Source organism: Tupaia chinensis, unplaced genomic scaffold (genome assembly GCF_000334495.1).
Source record: "Tupaia chinensis unplaced genomic scaffold, TupChi_1.0 Scaffold000591_1, whole genome shotgun sequence".
Taxonomy (NCBI): domain Eukaryota; kingdom Metazoa; phylum Chordata; class Mammalia; order Scandentia; family Tupaiidae; genus Tupaia; species Tupaia belangeri.
Genome location: NW_006160107.1, coordinates 3,776,987 through 3,788,094, shown reverse-complemented (window position 1 = coordinate 3,788,094; position 11,108 = coordinate 3,776,987). Strand labels below are relative to the sequence as shown.

General features: G+C 42.7%; 1 non-coding gene across 1 annotated transcript; it reads right to left on the bottom strand.

Annotated features, from left to right (window-relative positions):
* Window positions 1-556: 556 nt before the first annotated feature.
* LOC114009650 (U1 spliceosomal RNA) lies at window positions 557-720 on the bottom strand. Its single transcript, XR_003551039.1, has one exon. It is a non-coding gene; the product is annotated as a U1 spliceosomal RNA (small nuclear RNA).
* Window positions 721-11,108: the final 10,388 nt, after the last annotated feature.

The window sequence follows — 11,108 nt, the reverse complement described above, 5'->3', positions numbered from 1 at the left end:
ACCACCCTGTTTTTTAAAAAAGCCTCTTCTCTAAAGAGATTAAGTTAATTGATAAACAAAGACATGATGGTTAGCTTTGGGTTTCAACTTGACTGGACTAAGAAATACCTAGAAAAAGCTTTATTCTAGATGCCTTTTCCATGAGAGGTTTCTAGAAGGGATTAACAAAGGAGTCTGAGTAGGCTAGAGTATTCATACAAGATCCACCCTCATTGTGGATGGGTACTGTCCAATCAACTAGGCTCCAAGAGCCACCTAGTTGAAGAAATGGATCTCTGGGACCAGCAGATGTCATAATGGTTACGTTGCCGGACTCCCATGTAGATGACTGCCGTTCAGTTCCTGGACCTAGCAGCTTAAAACTCACGCCCAGTGCATGTGCGTGCGTGCCCAAGATCCCTAGAGGATAATGGAGGGGAAGGGATTGTAGTGTGGCCATTCTCCCTGGGGAGTGATTTCTCTGTCTCTCTGTCTCTTCAGAGGGCACATGTGCCCTAAAGACAAACAGGAACAAGTAAAACACAAACACGAGTCTATCCTTTATAAACCAACTAATCAGGGGAGAGCGCGAACGCAGTCCCCCACTACCACAAATTATGCAGTCGAGTTTCCCACATTTGGGGAAATCGCAGGGGTCAGCACATCCGGAGTGCAATGGATAAGCCTCGCCCTGGGAAAACCACCTTCGTGATCATGGTATCTCCCCTGCCAGGTAAGTATAAAAGGATCTCTTTTGAGACAGAGAAAAAGACAGACTTTGGTTCCCCTCTGACATCATAACTCGTCTGCCTTCAGACTCCAGGATTTACTCACTGACGCCTTTCCAGGTTTTCAGGCCTTTAGCTTTGAGCTGTGAGTCACATCATTTGGCTGCCCCGACTCTGAGGACTTTGGTCTTGGAGAAACCCACTCTACCAGAATCCCAGGAGTTCCAGCTTGTGGACGGCCTACTGTGGAACCTTCCAACTGCCATAATCGTGCGAGCTGATTCCCCTAGTAAATCCCTCTACATGTCTCTACACCTACTGGATAGATCTCTCCAGAGAATCCTGACTAATATGGAGAATCTGGGTTCCTAGGATGGGAACTGGTCTCCAAAATGAGGCCTTCCTTATTATGACATTTGGGAAAGACCAATTTAGTGAAAAACCACTCCTGCTATCACTTAAAGCCAATCCCCAAAATCATGAGACTATGACCATGTACTCAGAGCCTTTAGTTAGCCGTCTCTCATTCTGAACCTTAAAAAGATAACAGTACTTGATGAAAATCAGCAATATAAAAAATGAAGACCAAGATAAAGGTAGAGAAAAAAAAGTAAAAATTCAGAGACCAGAAAAAGGAAGAAAAACTATAAATATCTGTAGAGAGGTTCAAGATGAACCTGTACCTACAAAACATGAATAGAGTGTTATGAGAAAGGAACATTAAGAAGCTAATAAAGATAATGTGAAATTAAAGTATAATTATTCAGTGAAAGATTTAGCAAAGGTAATGCTAAAGAAGCCGTGTGAAATATACAAAAGCAAAAAAAAAAAGATATGGGAACCGTGAAATTATTTTAGGAAAAAAAATCAATCTAGCAGGAGCAGAAAAACAAAGTACAGTTATCGGCATCACTACGTGTTAGAATACAAAGGAACAATATCTTCAAATATGTTCAAGAGGACATAGTTTTCAGCCTAGAATTCCCTGCACAGGTAAATCATTAATCAAGTGGAGGATATAACTGTAAAGTTTTCAGATCTGTAGGGACACGGACAGATGCCGGTTCCTCACTCTTTTTTTTTGGAGAGATTTTCACTGTAGGGCGCGTGCGCTCGCCAGACAGACAGAGAGAGACATAGAGACAGAAAGCGAGAAATCACCCCCCAGGGGGGATGGCCACGCCGCAATCCCTTCTCCTCCATTCTCCTCTCGGGATCTTGGGCACGCACGCACACGCGCCCGGCGTGAGTTTTAAGCCACCGGGTCCGGGACATGAACCGCGGTCGACTACGTGGGAGTCCAGCGACATAGCCATTACACTAACTGCTGGTTCCCTTAAGGAAGTCACTTACAGTATATTCCAGCGCAATGGGGCAAACCCCAAAAGTCAGGCATGGCTCATGAGCGACTGCGGAACCAAATCGAAAGGTCAATAAAAAGAAATCTGTGGATGATAGCAATGAGTAAGTCTAGAAAGTGAATAGTTCACATTAAAACAAGAAATCTATGAGTTCTAAGGGGAAAAAATTATTTTTTTTGGAGAGGTTTTTGCTATAGGGCACATGCGCTCACCAGAGAGATAGAAAGCGAGAAATCACCCCTCAGGGAGGATGGCCACACCGCAATCCCTTCTCCTCCATTCTCCTCTCGGGATCTTGGACACACACGCACACATGCTCGGTGTGAATTTAAGCCACCAAGTTCAGGACTCAAACTGCGGTCGGCTACATGGGAGTTTAGCAACATAACCATTACACCAACTGCTGGTCTCTAAAGGGAAAAAAAAATCTACAGATAAAAAAATTAAATGGGGACCAGCAATTAGCGTAATGACTATGTCGCTTGACTCCAGTGTAGTCGACTGCGGTTTGAGTCCCGGACCCGGTGGCTTAAAGTCACGCCGGGCGTGTGTGCCTATGTGCCCAAGATCCCAAGAGGAGAATGCGGTGTGGCCATCCCCCCTGGGGGGTGATTTTTCGCTTTCTATCTCTCTGTCTCTCTCTGTCTACACATGCCCTATAGCAAAAACTCCTGCAAAAAAAAAAATAAAATTAAATGGACTCTTCAATAGGAAGAGCTAGTGAGAGCTGATGGATATGACAAATGAGACTTGACTCTCTGGTCAACACATATGTTTTCACATTGCTGATTTTCATCAAGTACTGTTATCTTTTTAAGGTTCAGAATGAGAGACGGCTAACTAAAGGCTCTGAGTACATGGTCATAGTCTCATGATTTTGGGGATTGGCTTTAAGTGATAGCAGGAGTGGTTTTTCACTAAATTGGTCTTTCCCAAATGTCATAATAAGGAAGGCCTCATTTTGGAGACTAGGTTCCATCCTAGGATGGGGGTGGATGTGGTGGAGGCAGAGATGCGGGAAATTGTCTAGTAAAGCCAAGGCCTACAGGGGTGTGCTTAGTTCGCCTGCATAGTGGGATCGCCCGGGCAGCTATCAAAATCCCGATGCTCAGGCTACCTCAGACTAAGCACATCAGAATCTTGTTTTGGGAACCCAGGCAAGTAATATATTTAAAATTCCTCAAGTCATTCAGTATGTCAGCCAAGGTTAAGGACAAAATGTAAGCAAAATACGTTTTGACATAATTTTGAGGAATCAAATAGAGATACAAGAATGTAATTATTTTGACTTGAATTTTAGCAATCAAAGAGATTCTGGCACAGAAAATAGAAACTCTATTAAATTCTTTGCTGTGTACTTAACTGTATTTACATAAAGATAAAAATTCATTTCACTTTTAATTTTTAGAATCAGTTTTAGATTCTGTTATGATAGAAATTCATACTTAGTATGTTATCACTCATTCATCACTTTACTAGAGTTAAGTATTTAAAAAATGTTCCTAGAATACTTTTGTAAGCCAGACAACACATATTTATATCATTATTTATTTTGGACCAATATAAATTAAGAATAACACGGCCTCTTCCCACTCCCCAACTTCATTCTGGGCCTGGCTCAAAGGTAAAATTCCTCAGAGGAAACCCCCTCCTCCACATACACACGCCCAACCCCATATAAAAGCCTTCATCATTTCTACTCTCCTTTTATTTCTCACAGCCCCCACCGACAGCTGTGTCTCTGTTCTGTCTCTCATTCCCACTTTTCTGCATAGTACGCTCAGTGCAATGCATACAACGCTATTGACTGTTTTGATCGAGGTGGATCCTTATGAAGTGCTCCATACCTGCCAATGAAATAGATCCATGAGTATAACAGACCAAAGGTCTGCAAGGTCTCTGCCTTGTTCCTTTCCATTTTCTGTTATTCACCAGCATACTTGCTGAGCTGAGTTGCAGAAGGGCGCAAGTCCGCGGTGGAAGTACGAGGCACAGGGACTTTGCAGTTATGGCACAGAATATGTTTTTATCTCATTATACATATTCTGCTGTAGTTTCCTCTCCTTGACTTTGCAATGGACTAGCGGTGTCTCATTAAGTGCGAAACATGTGCCGGAAGATGACCAGTCTTTGCATCTGGGTCTGTTTCAGGGGAGCAGTTTAGTTGATTTAGCTGATAGAAAACTTCTTAAATCTTTAGTAAAAAATTTTTTACTAATACCTTTTAACTTTCAAAACTCTGGAGAAGGTAGGAGGAAACATAAGTCTTTTCTAATTTATAGAGGATGTGTGTGCTTGCCAGAGAGAGAGAGAGAGAGGGAGAAACCACCCCCAGGGGGCAAGCCACCTCCTGCTCTTGATTCTGTTGGGGTGGGGCACTCAGATACATGTGTCTGGCATGTTTTTTCAAACAGCCAGAGAAGGGATTTGAACCCTCGTTGGTTATTCAAGATCTGCTCCTTTAACCACCAGACTATGGAGCTGGCCCAAATAACATAAGTATAGTTACCTGATATCCAGGATATGATTTCTGACCTGTTCATTTGAGCTTTATTCAAACAATTGCCTCTTATCCAAGTTAAATATGAGATAAAGAAAGAAAATATTGAAAAAATAGACATGGATTCAGTCAATATATAGGTACATGCATGGTTCTCAACGTGTTAAAAAATATATTCAGACAAGTAATTAGCCCATGTCAAAATTTTACTCCACTCATTAATGCAGAAACCAATAGGATGAAAAAACTGATTCAATGAGGATATGAAAAATTCAGATGTATAAGGTCAGTGGAAAGAAATTGGGAATAAGATTGCTTAGTCTGATACGAAACTCATTAATATCCTACAGAGAAATAAAACTATAACCTTCGGGGGCCATCTTGTCTATCAAACAGACAAAAAAAAAAAAAATCATACCTGGTTCGTTTTTCACAAATCTACCTCTAACTTTATAGAGTTATAAGACATGTGAGTTTTCATCAACTGTGAATAGTAAATCAAAATTATGTTCTGTGAGGGAATCATATGGCCTTCAGGAACTCATGTTGAAAGTATACTAGAATAACATTTAAACCATTTTAATCCTCTTTTTTTAAGCTTATGTCTAAGTCCCCCACCTCCCACCAGTCACTAGCTGAATGATCTCTAAATGGTGTAGTAGAAAAATGAACTTATTTGAAGGAAAGTAAATGAATTGGGAAAAAGGAAAGATTATTTATAGATTATGTATTACGTGAGTATTTGGAAAAAGAGGTCAAAAGTCAGCTCATTTTAAAAGCAATGGAGATAGCTTTGATTTAATTATATTTGCCTAACTCCCCAAAGGGTACCATGATGAATGGAACAGCGTTTGAAAGCATCCTTGGCTTCTCAGAAGAATTCTACTGTAAAACATGTAGTGTCCCTCCTTCAAAATAGTCATTTCTGCTTGCACGTAGTTACCTAGCATGCTGATAATAGGTAATAATACACCTACCGGGTGACTGAGACATCTCCACCGCAGTTCCAAGAGAACTAAGCTTCTCTTTTGGGGTGCCGGCCTGACGATGATTCCCTCAGTTCCTTAGTGTCACAGTCCTGTTATTTTGGGCCTGGGGCTGATCCCTTGTGGCGGGCACTCACACCGAGCATGCTCGATGTGAAGACCTGATCGTGCCCTCGGGGTGCTGCCCACCCAACTTTGAATCTGCCGTTCTCTAAACACTGTCTCCACTGAGGCAGGGAATAGGATCCAGGCCATGCCAAGGCCCTGTTAGAGCAAAGGCTTTACTCATCTCCAACTCCAAAGCGTGGGGACCAGCAGCCGGCGTAGCGGTTACGCAGCTGGACTCCCCACACGCCAACTGCGTTTGAGCCCCCAGGATCTCTTGGAAGTCAGGCCAGGCACCTGTGCTGCGCCCAAGATCCCTAGAGGAGCATGGGGGAGGAGGGATTGCGGAGTGGCCGTGGCCATTTCCCTCTCACTGTTTCTGTCTCTCTCTTCCCGGCAAGAACATATGCCCTAAGGGGGGGAAGGGAGGGACAACAAACAAACAACTCTTAAAAAAAAAAAAAAAAAGGACAAAATCAGTGTCCCAATGGAGAAGACATCGCAGTAAGTGGAACGGTCACCGCGCACTTCCTTTCCTCATCCCCCCTCCCCCCCACCTGTGAACCCAGAGCTTCCCGCTTCGTTTTCAGGGGTCTTCGGCTAACGCACCTGCTTTCTCTGGAGAGCGTAAACCTCCGGACCACTTACGGTGCAGTCTCCCTTTAGAACTCTTTTGCTTACGGTTACCTGGTTACCTGGTTACCTCTCTTAAGAGAATTTGTATTAACATCGTGAACGTGGTTACGTCGCCATGGATCTCGCAGAGGGCTTGGTGATGAGTTTGGGAAGAAACCGGAACGGAACGCCTGGCTTAGTGTTGTGCAAGAGCTCAGCTGGGACAGCCCGGGGCTCTCCTTTCCAGCCAGGTTACGTCTGTGAGCTGGGAGTTTAGCAAGGCATGTTCGGGCTTTGGAGCCGAGCTTGACCCTGGACTTTGCTGTTGACCTCACCAGTGACTCTCCAGGACAGTCCCCGGAGCAGCAGCGCAAACATCACGCGAGAACTTGTGAGGCGTGCAGATGCTCAGGCTCTACCCAGATGTTCTCAGACACCCGAGAGCTAAGACCCACTGCTCTGCATTTTAACGTGTTTTGTAGATGTTCGACCTCGGAGGTTGAAAGTCACTGGACTACGCTATTGTAGGAACCTGAATAAATTACTCCACTCTGTTGACCATAGATATCCTCATTGGTAAAACGAGGTGGTTAATGTAACCTCTCCTCAGGCTGTGGTCCTATGGATTAGATGACAAAATCCACTTAAGTAACTTAATACAGTGCTTGGCATGGAATAACTAATAAAATTTAGCTGTTCTTATTCGTGTTAAATTCTGACACTTGAGCCACTTATAATTAATCACCAAGAACTCCTCCCAATCTTCTCTCCTTTGACCCTTACTCTTAAAAAAGAAAGAAGAGGGACCAGGAGGTGGCATAATGGTTACATCACTGGACTTCCACATAGTCGACTGCAGTTCAAGTCCAGGATCCAGCAGCTTAAAACTCACAGGGGATCAGGGAGCACTGGCAGGTGGCATGGTGGTTAAGGACGCTGGACTTCCACATGGCCAATTGCAGTTCAAGTACTGGACCGGGTGCCTTGCTTTCTCACTTTCTCCCTCTCTGCTCTCTTTGTTCCTCTCTGGTCAAATGAAAATAAATAAATTAAGTAAAGTTAAATAAAAAATTCTTAAAGAAAAAAGAAATCTTAGGAAGCACTGAGTCAATCAGTGTTGGGTTCAGGTCTTAAGAACATCAATTGTCATGTATTTATTAAAATTCTTTGACGTTTAGTTTCCTCCACTATGAAACTGAGACAACTTGTTTGTGCGACTGCCGAGAATGAAATGTGAGTGGAGATGTGAAGCCGCTCTAGTAGACACATTAGGGGTCCATTATGAATGGCCTGCTACTCCCGCTTCTTCATTCGTTTCCCTTTGGGTTTTGCTCTCCTTTCCTCTCATTGTTGTTATTATTCAAAACATTTGTTTATTTATTTATCTATTTATTTGTTGTGATTTTCAGGCCACCAGGTCCAAGACTCCTACCCACGTAGGAGTCCAGTGCCTCAACCACCACACCACCTGCTGGTCCCTCATTGGTATTATTTGTACTTTGTTCTAAAAGATTCTGAGAAATAAAACTGGATGAAACTCAAGCATTTCCAATGTGTTTATAGGCCTCCTTTATCCATATGAGTTAGATGTTTCTTAGATCACTGTCTTAGTCCATTTGGATTGCCATAACAGAATACCATAGACTGGATGGCTTCAACAGCAAATATTTATTTCTCACTGATCTGGAGGCTGGAATCTCACATCATGGTGAGGTCCTCCTTCTATCCACAGATGGTTGCTTCTTGCATTCTCATCTGAAAGGGAGCTTAGGGAGGGAGACGACAGGCTCTAGTTTCTTTTTATTATCAAGACACTAATCCCATCTCGTGGGCTCCACTCATGACCTCATCTAAACCTAATTATCTCTCACAGCTCCATCTGGAAACACCATTACTGTAGGGATTATTGTTTCAACATAAAAATTTTGAAAGGACATAAATGTGTAGGCCATAGCAATCAGGTTATCCAATAAACAAACTCTGAAATCAGCTTTGGAGTGCAGAAAATTCTTTAAATTTAAATTCCTTAAAAAGGAATTTAGAATAAAAAAATAAAACAAACAAAAAGAAAATAAACAAACAAAAAAACACTCCTGAGAGAGAGAGGGGAAGAAGAGCAGGAAAGGAAGAAGTTGATGTGTCAAACAAATGCAACAGAGCCCTAAATTAATCCCAAGTGGTTCTGAAGTTGACATGCATCTTCAGGATTGTCTTAAATTGAAGCAAGGGGTCTATGCCTCTATATACTCGCATCCACCAGCCAAGAAATTTGGCCACCCTGGTAAAGGGGCAAATTCCTGGAGAGGAAGTCCTCTGTGATCCATTAGACACCAACTCTTCCAGCAGCTGGGGAAATGAGTGCCTTGTCTGTGCGGGGAGCCTGGCTGGTCCCATAGTGTATGCTTCCCTGGCTGTGCTACTGTTACCTGCTTACTTCACAGAATGAGTTAATTATATTTGGAAACAACCCCTCCAAGATACTAGTTGTTCCCTTTTCCTAGAGACTTTCAAAAGAATAAGATTAATAGGAGGACACTATACCTCTTGATAAGGAAACTGAGCAGGGACATCCTAAGAGGGATGGGTCTTCAGTTTCCTCTTCTGTTAAAGAAAAAGTAAGAATTTCACAAACTTGAAAATCATTAAAGGCTGAACTAAAAGCAAAGTGGAATGCAATGTTCATTTATGTTGTACCAGAGTAAGGAGGAAATAAGGAGTAAGTGTTTAGTCTTTGATTATGATAATAAAACAACATTGGCCACGAATGAGGGCCATTTGACCTCTAAAACTCTCACTTAAAGGAAAGGTAAGGTTTTCATTTCAGTATGTAAGATATTTTGTAGGATGGAAACTGCTGACTATGAGCTCAAAGACCCCAGGCTGAATGGCTCCAGACACCTGAACAGACATTTGATTACCTAAGCCTTTGTCAATCAAGAATGCCCATGAAATGATCACAACCTCTTGAACCAATCATTGAACTGATCATATGCCTAGAACCTCTGCCCCTAATTTTGCCCTTAAAAACTCATGTGGAGAACACCTTGGGGAGACATGGTCTTTTCAGCATGAGCTGCCCACTTTCCTTGTGTTGTGCTTTGCAATAAAGTTAGACTTTCCTTCATCACACCACATGACTGTGATTTGATTTGTAGCACTTGGGTGAAGGAACCTAATTTGAGTTTGGTAGCAATAGGGAACCTAGTCTCATACCTGACACTCGTCTTCCATCTTGATCACCCATTCTCAATTCTTCTGTTCATCAGCAGTGCCTTTAGAGGTACTGGAGGACTTAATTGGTGCATTGGCTCAGATACTTATCTTTCAGGGAGCTGAGAACCCCTGTGGTCTTTGTCCATATAGCATTAAAATCAGCAGTGGAGTTCCTGGAGGTTTCCCATGCATCACCTGCCTCTGTGGTAGATCAGAAGCTCTAGACCCTGCTGATAACCAGGGTCAGTTGCCTGTTGTCAATCTTTCCCTTACCTCCTGATTTCTGTACCATGGAACATTTGACTTAAGGAATACATGGCATAATGGAAGCCGTTGCTTCATCTTTGCAGTGTTTTCTCTATGTTGGTGCCTTATTCTTGTTTTACAAATACTGTTCCATTGCTCTTTAATTTTGGCATATTTGAGTGGTATAGTATTTGCTGGGACAAGTGGATCCCAGGGTAATGGGACTACTGCTACATTAAATTTCCATAAAGTAGACCTTTTCATTTATAAGATGATATTATAGTCTGTCCATGCATGGGGTAAAAATTCAAGAAGAATTTGCATCTGTTATAGTCTAATTAGTGAGAAGTAAGAAGACATCTAGACATACCTACATTTATTAGAGTTCATTGAGTAAGCTGATGACATAGAGGGAGGGGAATTCATGTCTCTCAAAACCCTGCAGTTCCTGATTGAAAGGAGAGGGGTGCTTATATAGGCAAAAATCACCATGAATTCTGGGTTGATATGGTGATTACAATAGAAACTGAGGAGGGGGTGAAGAGGAAAGGGAGTGGGGTTCCTATGTGAAAGGAGTTATAGAAGCTGAATCCAGCTGGTTAATTATTTCTAAGGGCATTCTCCAGACCTTTGTTTAATGGTCCCCATGGCTCCAGGCAGAGGTCTGGTGATTAGTAGTTACATTGCTAAGGAACATCTAAACACAAAGATTTGGGGCTAGTTAGCAAAGCCAGTAAGACTATTAATCACTGTATTTACTCTGGGCAAAAGGAGGAAGCAAGTGTAACATAAAGTTTAAGGGTGGAGGTGCTTCTGCTTCAAATCAGCTGCTGGCTTAGGCAAATCATAGCCATGGTCTCAACCCCAGCAATATGAATAGATGACCTTCCTGGGCTTGAGGTTATTCAATGCAGTCAACTGGTCACCAAGTGCCTGCTTGTACTCTTCTTCAAAGAATGGCATTGTGTCTAGGACTCTCACTAGTCCCTGTTGCTAGAAGGTGTGACATTTACTAGCATTCGTAGGAAGTTTGGTCTCATAGAGAATACTTGTAGTTGGCTGTCACTAGGGCTCCTGAATTCGTGAGGCCAGTGTGCAGGCACTGAAATGGCCAATGGCAGAAGCTACTTGTCACCGAGTGGTTGAATCATACTCCTCTGTGTTTATGCTTTCTGCTAGGCATGCACTACCATGGGACACAGTAGTCATCCTCATACACTCTCCTGTAGTTACATCCACATCCTCGTTCCCAGAGGTCTCTGACTCTAATATTTGATATTTCCTTCCCAGGACTCTAAATACTCAGAGCAGTCATTCACCACCATCCAGTAGTCCAAGCCCATTCTTACCATCATCACTGCCCACTGGAGGATCT